This window comes from Streptopelia decaocto (genome assembly GCF_964273445.1).
Source record: "Streptopelia decaocto genome assembly, chromosome: 9".
Classification (NCBI taxonomy): domain Eukaryota; kingdom Metazoa; phylum Chordata; class Aves; order Columbiformes; family Columbidae; genus Streptopelia; species Streptopelia decaocto.
In genome coordinates this window covers 13,547,421-13,562,465 of record NC_138664.1, presented here as the reverse complement: position 1 = coordinate 13,562,465, position 15,045 = coordinate 13,547,421, and the positions used below count along the sequence as shown (strand labels likewise).

The window sequence follows — 15,045 nt, the reverse complement described above, 5'->3', positions numbered from 1 at the left end:
AAATGGCCTTTCTATTAACACAAGTTATAATCAGCTGTAGTGATTCAGATGCCTACAGCCAAGAGCACCTAAAAACTCACTGTAGAGCAAATGCAGCGTAAGTCCTCAAATTTTTAATTCATCCCTCTTGCACATCTGTTTGAGTTTTTTTTTAAAGACCTAATCCCTGATGCTGTTTTCCAATTTGTGGATTGTGCTGCAGACAGTTACTGACAGCCTCATTATTGAAAGAATACTCATGAGTTAATAGGGGTTTTCAAACAGCTTCATCTCACTGCTGTTTCATGGGTTATCTGGATTGTCTTCAGTACCTGCATTCCTCTCTGGATAACACAGAAAAATGTGAAGTTATTTCAAAAGAAAAAACAACTCACTAACATTCCATAGCTGCTCATCATAATGTACCTACAATCAGCCACTATTACAGTCCCCAAATCTCAGTTCAGCTGATTCTTCCACCTGAATGGAGACAACTACTCAATTTTAAGACCAAACCCCTTTGCCCTGGAAAAGCTTTTCCTCATTTGGCTTCTCTACAGCTCCCAGCAGCAGAGGTGACACCTTTGTAAAGTTCACACAAGCAAGACAAAGGTGCAACAAAGCTTTTCAGCGCAGTTGCCACATCACAGAAACAGCTCAGCAACCAGCATCTCCAACAGAGACAGCAGTGGAGACTTCAGGAGATCCTGGAAGGAGTCGGAAGAGAAAACGGAAACTACACGTTTCTCAGGAACTAACGCTCACAAAAATCAACAGCAACAAGCAGTTTTATGTTCCTGCTGACACCCGCCCACAACAGGGAGTGGTTTTCTGCAGGAAAAAGGCAACACACCAGATTCTTCCAGCTTCTGCTGGCTTCTTATTCTCCAGCTCTCTCACTGCCTTCTAGTCCTTCCCAATCCCCAAAACTAGAATAAATTTCCTAACATCTCACAAAACTCTTTACAAAATGTGCAACATGGCAATCATAGTCTCTTCTCTGAATGTCTAGATTACAAAAGCTCTGCGTGCAGAAAGTTTCAATCAGCAAATGAGCAGGTGGCTGGAATGGCTGAGACAAACTTTACACAAAAATGACTGGGCCTCTCTGGGCAACCTGGGCCAGACACTCTCACCACCCCCAGGGGCAATAATGTCTTCCTCACGTCTGGTCTGAATCTCCCCCCTTTCAGTTTAAAACCATGACCCCCTGTCCTGTCATAAAAGGCCCCGCCCAAAAGTCTGTCCCCATCTTTCATATCCACCCCTTTTAAGTCCGGAAAGGCCTCAATAAGGTCTCCCCAGAGCTTCTCCAGCTGAACACCCCAACTCTCTCAGCCTGTTCTCCCAGCAGAGCTGTTCCAGCCTCGGGTCATTTCTGGGGCTCCTCTGGTCCCTCTCCAGCAGGTCCAGGTCTGTCCTGTGCTGGGGACCCAGAGCTGGACCAGCACTGCAGGGGGGTCTCACCAGAGCAGGGCAGGGGTGCAGATTTCCCGCCAAGCCTGCTGCCCACAGGGCTGGGGATGCAGCCCAGGACACGACTGACTGTCTGGGCTGCAAACACACACTGCCAGCCCGTGGCCTGTCTTTCATCCCCCAGCACCCCCAAGCCTTTCTCCGTGGGGCTGCTCTCCATCTCTTTGTCCCCAGCCTGTACTGATACCGGGGTTGCCCCAACCCTGCTGCAGGACTTTGTGGCCTCCCTGAACCTCATGAGGTTCACATGGTCCCACTTCTCCAGCTTGTCTAGGTCCATCTGGATGGATCCCATCCCTCAGGTGTGTGACCCGCACTGTTGAAGAAAGTGTACTTGAAAGGGGACACTGCAACACCACATAGGGATGGGGCACAGGCAGAAAAACTTCCCTCCCCACTGCCCAAAGAGTGGGTGCTCTGCAGAGACCATGTTTTGGAGAAGCACCTAAAACACTGTTCAGAAAGATATATAAAAATCACATTTCCAAGCCTCTGTCTCACAGACTCTCTGTGGATTCTACTCACTTTCCTAAAAATCTGCAGGAAGTCAGAGGACTGATTTATGTGCCCTTTGATAGCAGCTGACTGGAAATGTAATGAGCCCCACTGCCCAGTTTATTCACAGAACCACAGAACAGTGCAAGTTGGAAGAGACCTTGAAACACCATCTGGTCCAGCCTCCCATGGGAGAAGGAGCCCAGATGAGATTACCCAGCACCCTGTCTAGTTGCATCTTGAGTATCTCCAGTGGTGGGGACTCTACCACATTCCTGGGGAGGTTGTTACAGTGGTTGATTGTTCTTACTGCAAAAAAAATTTATTTCTTGTATCAAGACGAAACCTCTCCCAGTGCAACTTGCACTTATTGCCCCTAAGCCTCTCCACATGGATCCTGGTGAAGACAGAGCTCCTGTACTCCTTGTAGCTGCCATTTAAGTACTAGAAAACTATGATGAGGCTCCTCCTGAGCCTTCCCTTCTCTCTTCTCTTCTCTTCTCTTCTCTTCTCTTCTCTTCTCTTCTCTTCTCTTCTCTTCTCTTCTCTTCTCTTCTCTTCTCTTCTCTTCTCTTCTCTTCCCAAGATGAAAAGACCTGGCTCCCTCAGTGCTTCCTCACAGGGCGACTTCTCCAGCAGTCAGATCATCTTTGTGGCCCTCCCTTGTACCCTCTGTTCACACACAAGACAGTCACCAGTGATCCACCAAACAACAGATGATGCACAGACACATTCTTTCCCATTTTGTCTTTGAGATCCTTGCCATCTAACTTGGGAAAACAATAGAAAACCTGTTTATGCAAAGCCTGTAAGGTACAGAAAACAAATACAACCCGAAGGACATGTTAAGGGAGTAAGGAACTGAGTCAGAGTACAATTTACAGAAAGCAAACCAGTTCAACAAGTTTTGACAGGAGCTCAGTATACAATGGGAACAGCTTGCAAATTTTATGCAGTAAAGGGATGGAAGGGCAGAAGGTATCAACTCAGGACACATACAAGTCACAGATGGCACAGGATACATGTCAGAAGAGTTTCAAATAAGATATAAATCAAAACACCCTATACTAGAGAAGCTTCCACAAGGCAAAGGAGGCTCAGTCCTTCCACTCCAAGTGAAACAGTATTAATAATCTAAGAAAGTCTCATGGACCTTGTATTTAGTATTTCAGGTATAGTGCACTTAAATGGTAAGTAACAAATGTGAAGTGGAAAAAGTGTAGGAAAAATACAGGAAGTTGCTAATTTGAGCCTCGTTTCGCCTGGAAAGCATCAGCTTCTCAACAGTCTCCTACAGTAAGGGACTTATTACCATACTTTCCTTTCTAATGTGACATAAATACAGTGTTTTGTGACTTAGACTGTCATATTTCCTCAGGTTAGTTTTATAAATAGGAACGCAAACACTCTCCTAAGGGGATTAAAAACCAAGTTGGTTGTCACAGCTTCTTGAATGGAATGTTCTCAAAGAAGCCTCTACTGCAAATAAAGAATTGTGGATCATAGTGAAACTGGGAGAGCATTTTAAATCCCAAATGAGACACCATTACCCTGAGCCCAAGACAAAGGAGGCTTGCAGCCCAAACCAGGACAGGGAGCCTGGAAAAGCAAAAAGGAGTGGAGTTTACCAGGAAGAAAAAGGTTTCTGGGAACACCTGACCAACTTCTACACACAAGCTACCAAAAGAAACTAATTTTTCTGCAAACTAGTATTCTCCTGGGTTTTGCTACTTTTGTCTCTGAAATTTAGTTCTTGAACTTCAACTTCTAGAAAACATGAGATAAGTTTAAAAATTCTGGACCGTTACCCAAAAGATCCCATAAAGCAAGTGAAATGCTGCTGTTCAGATCATGCTCTTCCCTGTCCCACACAGCTGCATCTCCTGTGCTGGGTCCACCCCACCTCACAGGACCTCTGAGATCCAGTCCAGCTCCTGCCTGCCACACCAGCAACCCCTTCCCCAGCCTTCGCAGCAGCCACGGCCTTCTGTAAATCACTGAAACATTATAAATCACTGTAAATCACTGGTGTGCCCTGGCTCATTGCAACCACAGCCTCCTGAGGGGACACAGCTCCTCAGACCCTGGAGCAGTCCCAATGCTAGCAGTGGGGTTCGTAATGCCCTCCCAAGAACCTCACGGGGGCAACCAAAGTCCCACCCACCTTGTTCAACCTAGGAAGATGTAAAATGAAAGTAGAAGGGACATGCGGACGAATCATTTAACACCTTACCGAAGGACAAAGGCAGCAACTTCTGTTTAAGCATCTCCATAAAGTAAGATAAATAGCCTGTAATTACAACACAAGCTGCCTCAATGTACTCATACCTGTTTCAACAGGTTCCTAAGTGGGTGTTACTGTAACTACAACACTAAGGCAATTTGCATATAATACCGCTCGCCCTTACTGTGGAGTTGCTTAACCACTGTCTAAGCCAGAGGACAAAGCAACATTTTCAAAAAGTATTACGCAGTCCCTTTTACATTTAAAGCCTCACATACTAATATTTACACCCATAATTCTTTAAAGGCAGAGAGAAATGTAGAATTTCCAGATGAACAAGAAGAAAATATTTCTCAAGTCTCAGGTGGTGGCGGGGAAAGGGGTGGGGGAACCTGGTTGATGGGCAGCAACCCTGTTCGCTTTGGACACCAGGCACTAGAACAGTATGCCACCAAGAAGCTTTTGACAGAAACCTTCAGTTATTTTTCACTACTTCAGCAGTTTCCACTACACTCCCTCTCACCAGCACAGAACGATAAATTTTTAGCCCCAAATTAATTCTTCAAATTTCATTACATGACTGCACAGGTAATGTTGGACACTCTCCAATTTTACTGAAGCTAGCTCAAATTAAAGTAGTAATTGCACTTTTCTCATCAGTCAGTCCTATAGCTATGAAATGCAGAAGCCCCTTCCTAGAAAAATACCCTTGAATATCCACATGCAGCTACTGCCATCAGCTGCAATTGAGGCCTTCCCTGAGAAGACACCACAGTAAAAACCCAACACTGGGTATTGCCAGGCAGCCAATCTCAAGTAATGCTGCCCTCGCATTTTCAAAGGAAACACTGCTCTATTAGCAAGGACTGGAAAAAACATCAGTCACCTCAGCTGCCAACTGGTCACAACCCTTGATACTGCTGTATTCAGGGAGAGTAAACGAGTTACACATAGGTGTTATTTTTCAACAGTATCACAGGCGTGGAGTTTAGACATGGTAGAACCTTAACATTGATCACACAGCAAACATTTTGCTCTTACACTCACAAAAATGTCAAAAGTCTAGTTAACCCCAAGACTATGGAAAAAATATGGCAAAGAAAAAAAAGTCTCTCTTTTCCTCTCAGACTGATTACAGATAAGCCTGAGGAAGAACAACTAGCAATCCATCTGTCTAGAAGTTGTTGCAAGAATACTCAATTTAATAAAGAAAAATAGTAGAGCAGACAATTAAAAAAAAGGGCAAAACCTATAAGAACTACTGCTCATTCCATCACAGGAATACCATGCCATATGTTCCAGCACAAAAAGAAAAAAATAACATGGCATAGAAAACACAAGTCATTAACAGTCAAAAAAAAAGTGATCTTTATCAACCAGTGAGGAAAGTTCACTTCTTGGTCATCAGTAAGCAGTAGTGACATCAAAGTAAAATTCTTTATTTGCAGAGGCCAGAAATAACTTTTTCTAATCTTTGCCTGGCCTAGAATTTCCAGACAAAGGCTCTTCCTTTTGTACACAGACCGGTCAGTGACATTTTCCAACTGTGAGACCAGAGTGTGGTCCAACACACCCTCTGGTTCTGCCCCTGGTGGTCACTTCCACCGCGCTGGCCTCCAGAGCAATGCGTCAGTACTTGCAGCCTTTGAGATCCCTAAGAAGATAAAGTACATAACACTGACAAGGGATGCTAAGGGATAATCAGCATCACTCCTATCAGACTCTGGTTCCAATGCCAAGTGTTGGCTGGAGTTCAGTTGTCCACAGGAACACTAAAAGAACTAATCCTGTCAGCAGTTACTGACCTAAGGGTACGTAAGCAGTGGACCAGTCACCAGGTCAGTCTGCTCCTTACACAGAGAGTGATTTGAAGAACTCCTGATCAGGCGCTCCTGTCCTTGCAGTTTGTACATCCCGGAATATGCATAATTAGTTGAATTTGTTTAACATATATATTGAGACTGTCAGACAGAGTGTCCTTTGGATGAACTTAGCTCATTATGATACTAAAAATTACACCCACAGGCATGAAGATCCCTGCCCAACTGAATACCCTCACCCATGAGCATGCATAGCACAAGAAAATGATTGTGAACCACACGTAAATTACTAACAGGCCCTGGAAAGAGGGTGGAGACATGGGGAGGTACTAAACAAAATTGAAAATATAGATTATGTAAGTTATGGAAAAAGCTGTGTTAGCTTTGTGGTTTTACTACCTAGTACCCGACATTGTGTGGTCTCATCATAAAACGGTGTCTTGACTGTGTGTTCAGCTGCTTGCACACCAGGTACCAAGCGCTGCTTTGGGACAACACAGAGGGAGACCTGAGGAGCCCAGAGCCTGATTCTCTTTCCAGGCACATATGACATTATCCTCCACTCTCCATAACACTGTATACTATGCCAACGTATTTTAACTAGCAAAATAAGCCTGCCTAAACCTGCGCTCTACTAACACAGTTTGACTGTCTTACACACAGCTACACTGTCTTACACATCTCCTCATAACCATCAAACAGGTAAGCTAATTGCCCAAAACTATTCTTCAAACACATCTTCAGGATGTGATCGTCATGTGCATTCACACACTGTGGGTACAAATTTTTTAAACAAGATGATCTTTTTGCACTTTCAAAGTAATCCTATGGGTATTCACCCATTGTCTATTGCTATATCCACATATAAACAAAAAGTACATCTTGTTAGCTTGGTGCAAAAGTAACTGCAGTTTCAGACTGTCATTTTTAAATCATTATAATTAGGCTGGAACACATCTTTATTAATGAAAATATGAACCGTTACAATTAACACATTTTCACCAACAAGAAATAAGTTTGTTCATTCCTGTACCGTAAAAATCATGCTTCAGCATTCAATGAACTCTTGGAAAGCATCTTCTGCATACTGCTGGTTGTGGAAGCATTTTCCCTGCAAAAAGTTGTTATGATGTTGAAGTACTGTTAGTTGGTTGGTGAGAGGTCAGGTGAATATGGTGGATGAGGCAGAACTCTGTAGCCCCATTTGTTCAGCTTTGGAGGTGTCGGTTGTGTGACGTGTGGTTGGGCACTGTCATGGAGCAGGATCAGGCCCTTTCCGCTGCCCGATGCCGCAGGCGTTGTGGTTTTTGGTGCATCCCATCAATTTGCTGAACGCACGTCTCAGATGTGATGGTTTCACTGGGGTTCAGAAAGCTGCAGTGGATCAGAGCGGCAGCAGAGCAGCAAACAGCGACCGTGACCTTTTTCTGGTGCAAGTTTGGCTTTGGGAAGCGCTTTGGACGTTCTTCTGGTCCAACCACAGAGCTGGTCATCGCCGGTTGTCATATGAAATCCACTGCTTGTCACACGTCACAATCAGATCTAGAAATGGTTCGTTGTTGTTGCGTAGAGTAAGAGAAGATGACATTTCAGAACGACAATTTTTTGGCTTTTTGGTCAGCTCACGAGGCACTCACTGAGCTTTTTTGCCTTCCCAATGTGCTTCAAATGCCGAACGACTGTCAAATGGTCCAGGTCAAGTTCTTTGGCAACTTCTCCTGTAGTTGTAAAAGGATCAGTTCGATGGTCACTCTTGTTTGGTCGTTGTCACCGTGATCCCCATCATCAAGGTTCTTGTCTCCTTTGCTGTGCGTCCATGAGCGGTTCCTGCGCCAAATGCGCTGCTGATGTTGTGAGTTGTCTCTGCTGCTTTACAACCCATTTTGAACTCAAATAAGAAAATAACTCAATTTTGCTTTTTTGTCTAACATCATTTCCATAGTCTAAAATATCAAATAAACTGCAAGTAATGTCAGTAGCAAAAAAAGTGAGAGAAGTGCATTAAATATGTGTATCATAACCACATTTAAGAATGTATTCTAATATCAAATGGCAAATTTCAACAATGCAAAAACTGCAATTACTTTTGCACCAACCTAATACACTTAGTTTCTTCAAACCCCAGAATATGCAAAATGTGTCTTATTGTCTCTCCCCTGTGCAGCTGAGGAGGAATGAGAGAGTGTCTTGGTGGGCACCCGGCAGCCAGGCAAGGTCAACCCACCACAACCGGAGAATATTCTCTGAAATTCCTCCCACCCACTAGACACATAAAACGGTCCTCCAGGGCAGTCAAACAAGGAAATTATTACTTACTGTGGTACAGAGAAACCCCATTTATACACAAACAATTCCTTGTGCTTCAGCAGGTTATTGTCCAAGCCATCCCTTGCCCCAGACAGCCCACAACATGCAATAAAACATGCAAGACAACCAAAATCAAAGGTGGGCACTGCACAAAGAATGCATACTAAAAAAAAAGACATTGAAAACCACACACCAAACACAAAACCAGCCACCCTACCTTGTCACTCTGAAATCCAGTGGAGGACAGTACACACTGCTGCGGAAGGCAATAAACAGAGGAAAAGGCAGCAGCTTTACACCAGCTGGGGGTAAAAGAAACAATCTTCAGGAGGAACCTTATTTGAGGAAGATACGGAACAGGACTTGATCAAAGCTACTGTTCTTGGCCAACTGACAGCAGCGATCAGCAAGTGATAAAATTATTACTCATGACACAGCTAAATAACGTGTTGAAAATTAAAACAAGCTCGAATTTGAGGTACTGGGAAAAGGAAACTAGAGAGGGGAAACCAGAGAGAGGCAACCAGAGCAACGCCCTGGCAGGACACAGGGACAAGCACAACTGGCTGAGCACAGACGGTAAAACTGCACAGAGAGAAAAGCTGCAATATCGGGCACAGCTACACAAGATCAATCCCTTGCTCTGTCCCAGCTGCGTCCCCTGTGTCCTGGAGGCTCCTCTGCCCCAGCAGCCGGTTCAGCCCCGACAGAGACAGAGAACGTCCCACCTTCCGTCCAGGGAAAAGAACACACGGTTTTTGCCAGGCCAGCAAAATGGCTATTAGAGAATATCTAAGCACTCTTAATCAGTACTAACAGAAATAGAATATTTACGAGAGCAGGAGTCCCAACTGGACAACGACAATAAGAAAAACAGCTAGAAGCTACAGAAGCTGAAGCAGGAAAAACTCTTATTGGAAAACACACACAAATTTTAATCCACTGGAGTGATTGATCCACCTAGATTTTGGCTGATCTCTCACCATCTGGAGCCTTAAAAAAATCAGCAGTGAGTATCTTTACAGTCTAATTCCATCAAATGTCGCAACATTGATATAAAAGTCACATTAAAAAAAAGCTGTCCCAGCGTATATTGCTGATGTACAGGCTTTTTTAATACTTTAAAGGAGTTCTTGGGGAAAGACTGCAAAGGGCAAGTGAAAGTTAGAATAACAGGTTTGTCCACAAGAAAATAAATGGAAAATTTGCACCTGATCTACCAGAGCCAAAAAGAAAAACAGCTGTAGCAGAGACCCAAAAATGTTCACAGACTTCAGTTTTGGGCAGTTAATTAGCTAGTTTCACAATTCCTGGATATCTACATTTAGAAAAACAAGGACCTGTAACGTAATATACCTGTCCCTGTGTTGAAAAGGACTTTTATTTTAGTGGAGAGCAGTTTGCTTCAAAGGATTTCTGACATGCAGTGAATGATCTCATCTTCCTCAAGCAATAGAGGTTGCGAAAACATCCTATTCATGCAGCTGCTGTAACAGGAAAATTTGGCAAGAATCTGGTAGATAGGAAAAAAAACACAGGGAGCAGAGGGCAGAGCCCTCTGTCAAACCGAGTTTCAGTGATCGCAGCGTCACCGCTCACCAGGAGCTGGAAACGAGCCGGTGAACGCTGCTGAGCAGCCATTGGGTTCACACTGCAAAAACGACAAATCACATCATGCAGAGACTTTCAGAACACCAAGAATTCTGCTCAGAACAAAATCTCAAGAAAAAAAACCCGTCTCCCTTTCCCAAACACCCACCAGGTTTGCTCATCCTCAAGGTCGGTATTTGCATGACAAATCACCGTCTTTCCCCATCCCGTCCAGTGTCCTGCACTGACACATGCCGTTTCAAGCACAACCATCCTCTGCCCGACAGCACATCCCACAGAAACCAGGCTCCCAAACTCAGACCAAGGGACACATTCCGGACAGCAGGTGTCCGAGCTACAGGAACGCATGAACAGTATTCACAATTCCACTCTTCAGATAACAAATGGAAATCCATGGAGTGGGGAGAGGCGAGTCCCTGCCACAGCGGTGACAGCAACAGCTGGGACACACGATCAGCACCCAGAGACAGCGCCGGGGCAGCCCCTGAGCTCCTCCACGGAGGGACATCTGCAACACACGGGGCCCTGCGGAAATCAGTATTAAGTCACGTTCCTTTATTAATATCAAAATTACACCAGTAACTACCACAAAACAACCAGAATTGTAATTTGAAACATTCTGTGGAGAAAGATCCGTTTCCTAAAGCACATTTTGACTGTTCATTGGTTTGTAATTATCTTCTTTAGTTCTCTATCAAAAACAGCATTGTTAATTCCAATTTCAACTTAGATACTTCTGAGAAATCTAACAAGCTGAAATAGAAATTTAAATCTTTGGCACCTGCCCCAGAAAAGGAAAAGCTCTTGCATTCAAATTAGGTCTAAGGCCAGTGTCTACTGAACCTGTACGGTGACAGTCAAGCAGGGAATGCAGTTTGACCCTTGTCCCAACAACATAGTAAAACACACCAGACTACAGAAGTGGGAAGCTGATTGTATTTAACATAAAAAATGAAAACAAAACTCATTTTGCTCAATCTCATACTCACAAGCATCAGAAAGTATTTGGTGCCCAAGGAGTCTGTCCAGGAACCAGCGGATGTTCCAGCTGCCCGCCCAGCAATGGGCCGTCACACCCAGCCCAAAAACCAGCACCAGGCGCGGGACCCGCTGCCCCAGCACGGGAGGTGAAGGGCAGCGCTTGTCAGCTCTCCTTACACTTCCCAGGCTCGTCCCCAGTGGGCAACCACAGGCCGACTTACAGATTGCAGACAGGCCTTTTCACACCCTTTTCCAGCTGGCAACACTGTCTCTGTCCTGTGCCACCCCCATGACCCAGCGGGATTTGTTCAGGGTGCTCTGTCTACAAAGGGTGTCTCATGGGACTGAATGCAAACGTGCTGGGGTCTCAACGACCAGCTGCTAATCCAGGCACTCAAACACGTGTCAATCCCACAGCTGCACATGGGGCCTCCACATCCAGGTGCTCCCACCCACACCCAGGCAGCCCTTCCACTGTAATTCCCTACCAGCTGACAAGGAAAACACTCATGGACATGGCAGGGGAGAAAAGCAGCCAGAGGGAAAGGGCAGCACCTTTTTCTTTCCCGACAGCATCTGAATAACCCATCTAAAAGAATGTAGGAAGCTATGGCTTCAAAGCTTTGGCACTACTCAGTACTGCCAGCAGCACAGGCATGGCATTTTATCAAAAGAAGAGGGATCTCACACTCCAGCAGATCATTGCCTATACATATCTATCTCCAACATTTTTAGTTCAGTTACAGTCACAGACTTGGCACATTCCCGTAGAGGATCAGAAGAGAAAACTTGCAGACAACGTCCACTCCTCATCCAGTTCACCTGCGCAAGGGCATTAGACAGCCACCCAAAAACCCCAAACAAAAACCTGTGTCTGAAATAACTCATCCTACCAACTCTGAACAAATCAAGGAATCATCCAAGAAAATAAAAGACCTCTCAGAGAAGAAACAACAACAGAGCAAGATAAATTTATCACGAGTGTTCTCCTCCAGAGAAGATGGTGGAAATTTAAATGCATTTCAGTAGTTTGTGCAGGAAGACAAGGCGTCTCAAATGAAGGGCTGGGAAAATGAGAACTGCCCACAGCTACAGGGTCTTGGAAACATTCTTCTCATGCACAGAGACAATTTCAGCTCAAGGATACCAGAAAGCAAATGATTAGTGAGCAACACAGGCCAGATTTTTCCCTGGCAACATGCAGCTGAACCAAAGACCATATTAATATTCCTTCCCCCCACCTCGAAGTAAATACGAGGTTCCTCTTTGTTCCATTTCAAACACTGCCAACAACTGGTAACAATACCTGAGCTCCTCTTGCTGATGGGGATCCCATCACATTTGCCATGTTTGCCAAAAAGATCAGTCCTGAAGAACTTTCAAATGAGGAACTTAATTAGCACATATGCAAAAATCTTTTTCAAGGCACATTCAACCATTCTGCTACCAAAGCTAATTGCTGTGATCACTTACCATTAGAAACGAAATAGGCTTAAATGCTTGGAAGGTAGAACATCACTAAAGTTACCATACCTCAAAACTAAGTTGATTTCTTGCAAATAAGGGTTATAAGACCTCCCCAGTACCCGATCATCAAGAACTGCTATGTGACAACTACTCACTGTGGTTATTTTGGGCTGCTCTCTTCTTGCATTACACATACAGTATTCCTTCAGAAACCACTGTCCCAACAGCAAACCCCTGGTCTCCGAACTGAATTCTATGCAAACAGCTGTTTCTCTCCTGGCCTGCCTTTCATTACTATTTCCAGTGAGTCATAAAAAAAGCATTCAGAGTGAGGCAAAGCTGATGGGGCTCCAGCACTGTCCTCCCCCACCTCTCTCCACCCACTTCTCAGAAAAATACAGTTCTGAATGTGCATTCCAACCATTTCCAGCCCGGGCAGCCACTCCCTGCCAGCCGCACGAGTCCATGGACGAACAGCCCAGAACTGCAGAGCAACATCTGCTCAGGTCCAAACGGGAGCTGGGGAGAACCCCCGACGGAGGCGTGAGAGCTGAACAGCAGCTACGTCAGCAAACAACTATTGCTAATAAAACATTACCTATGAATATTAATGGATTACAATCTAAAATGGGACTTCTACCTGACAGAAGCAGAAAAACAAACAAAAAAGTGCAAAACCACACACGCAACACCACAACACACAAAACCAACCAAAAACAACCCCACCCCCACAAACCAACAACCAACCCAAAAATCAGTACCTGACCCAATTTACAAGTGAAAATAAAATGGCAATACAACGAAATGAATTTAAAAGTATTGATTAACCTGGAATAAAAAGAGGAATCCTGTTTATGACACATAAGAGTAAGTTCTGCTATGTCGATGCGTGTCCTCCTGGCCCACTCACCTGACCTAGAGAAGTCAGGTTTGCTGGGAATTATACACATCATTTTCAGCCAAATGCCGGTTCCCGTGATCGTGTGACTTGGATTATACATCAAGATATTGAGACTACTCACACACAAATACATCTCCAAATACAGCAATTCATGAATGAACTAACAACTCTCTTGACTCTGCAACTATAAAAATCCAATCATACTTCGATATTTATTTTTTTTTTAAAAAGGCCTCATTCTAAAATTAGAAAATAAAGGATCTCCAAGAAGGAGTTGTACTTTTGAAATAAAACACCAGCAAACCAGACAGACATTCAGCAGTCTCAGGCTGCTTCCCATCTGTCTGTAGAGCTCATCAATAACAGGAACACGATCGTTGGTTCTACATTACACACTACTGACTAAGTTACTGCAGATGTTTTCTAAATAGAACTAATTCCATCTTCAGCTCTTTTCCAGCATGCAATAGTGACCAGCCTCTCCTGCTGCGCCGCATCTGAGCCTAAAGATTTCAGATTCAAATGGAAGGAGTTATTTTGACACATTACTTATTACTTCAAACCTCATCCAAATCTGTATGGACAGAAAATTATTACCTGCTAGTAACTAAGCAGCCTCTGTGACTCTATGGTAGAGGTGATTGTTATGAAGCATCTGAAAGACTATAGCATAAACTTCAGTGCTCCCTGCCCCTTCAAAAATATACTATACATTCTTGGTAAAGCAGCACAAACTATTAAAATCCTGGAATCAGGTCTTCCTTTATACTCCGCCAGGAGTGAACTTGTACAAACTCAGCATTTGCTCCCAATTAAAATCACTCCAGCAGAACGTGTCTGGTCTTGCTGGGGAAGTCTTACACAGACTTACCCAAAACTGATCACCCAGCAAGTGGAAGAGAAAGGTTTCTGGCTCTTAATCTGTATCATCTTTGAGGGACAAAGGCAGACTGAAGTACTCAGTGAGCCACGACAAAACACGCTGCTGGCTATTGAGAACGTTTTTATGCATGGTCCGTACTTTTCTGCTGCTCTAGAGGCTATTTTCTGTGGCATACACATCAGCCAGTTTGCCTAGATATTTGTGGGAACAAGGAAAGTCTAAGCTCACAATCTATTTCCGACTAATTACAAAACGCTCACAATCCATTTCCTGACTCATTACAAAACGTGAACTGGAACACCAGCCTGACTGTCAAGTGTAGGGGCCCAGGAGTCACCAACATGCACACCGCCTCACCTCTTTTTAATTTTGTTCTTGGAAACCAGTCTTTGGTCTCAATCTCAGCTTCAACAAAAAAATTTAAATTTCAAGTAAAATATTCAATTTATACAAAGGCATGAAAAGACCCAACTGTCATGAAGGGAAGCAGCTGACAAACTGGTCTCATTCCTACTCTCTACGTACAGCACAGAGGACTGAATGTTTGCAAAAAGATTTTTAAAATACCAACAGTAAGACTTCATGCATTCATTTTTAATATTGTTTCTTTTTCCTTTAACAGCAGATATATAGCATCTACTGCGTTCTGATCATACTTTTCATTAATTGTCTGAATGAAGAAATACAGCATGCTTATTAAACACGGAGATGACAAAAAAAGTTACACACATGCTAGAGGACAGAAATAAGATCAAAATTATTTCAATATATTAAACAAAGGTCAAGAAAAATCAAATTCAGGAAGATCAAGTGAAAGGTAACACACTCGGGAAAACACAACAGGCTGTACAAACACGAGATGAAGAACCAATCTGAGCAGTAGACCTTCAAGGAAAAGGTG

At 43.9% G+C, this 15,045-nt stretch overlaps 1 protein-coding gene across 1 annotated transcript in view; it reads right to left on the bottom strand.

Moving 5' to 3' along the window:
- Positions 1-15,045, bottom strand: part of IQGAP1 (IQ motif containing GTPase activating protein 1) — a 58,018-nt gene that overhangs the window by 40,442 nt on the left and 2,531 nt on the right. The window lies entirely within an intron of this gene.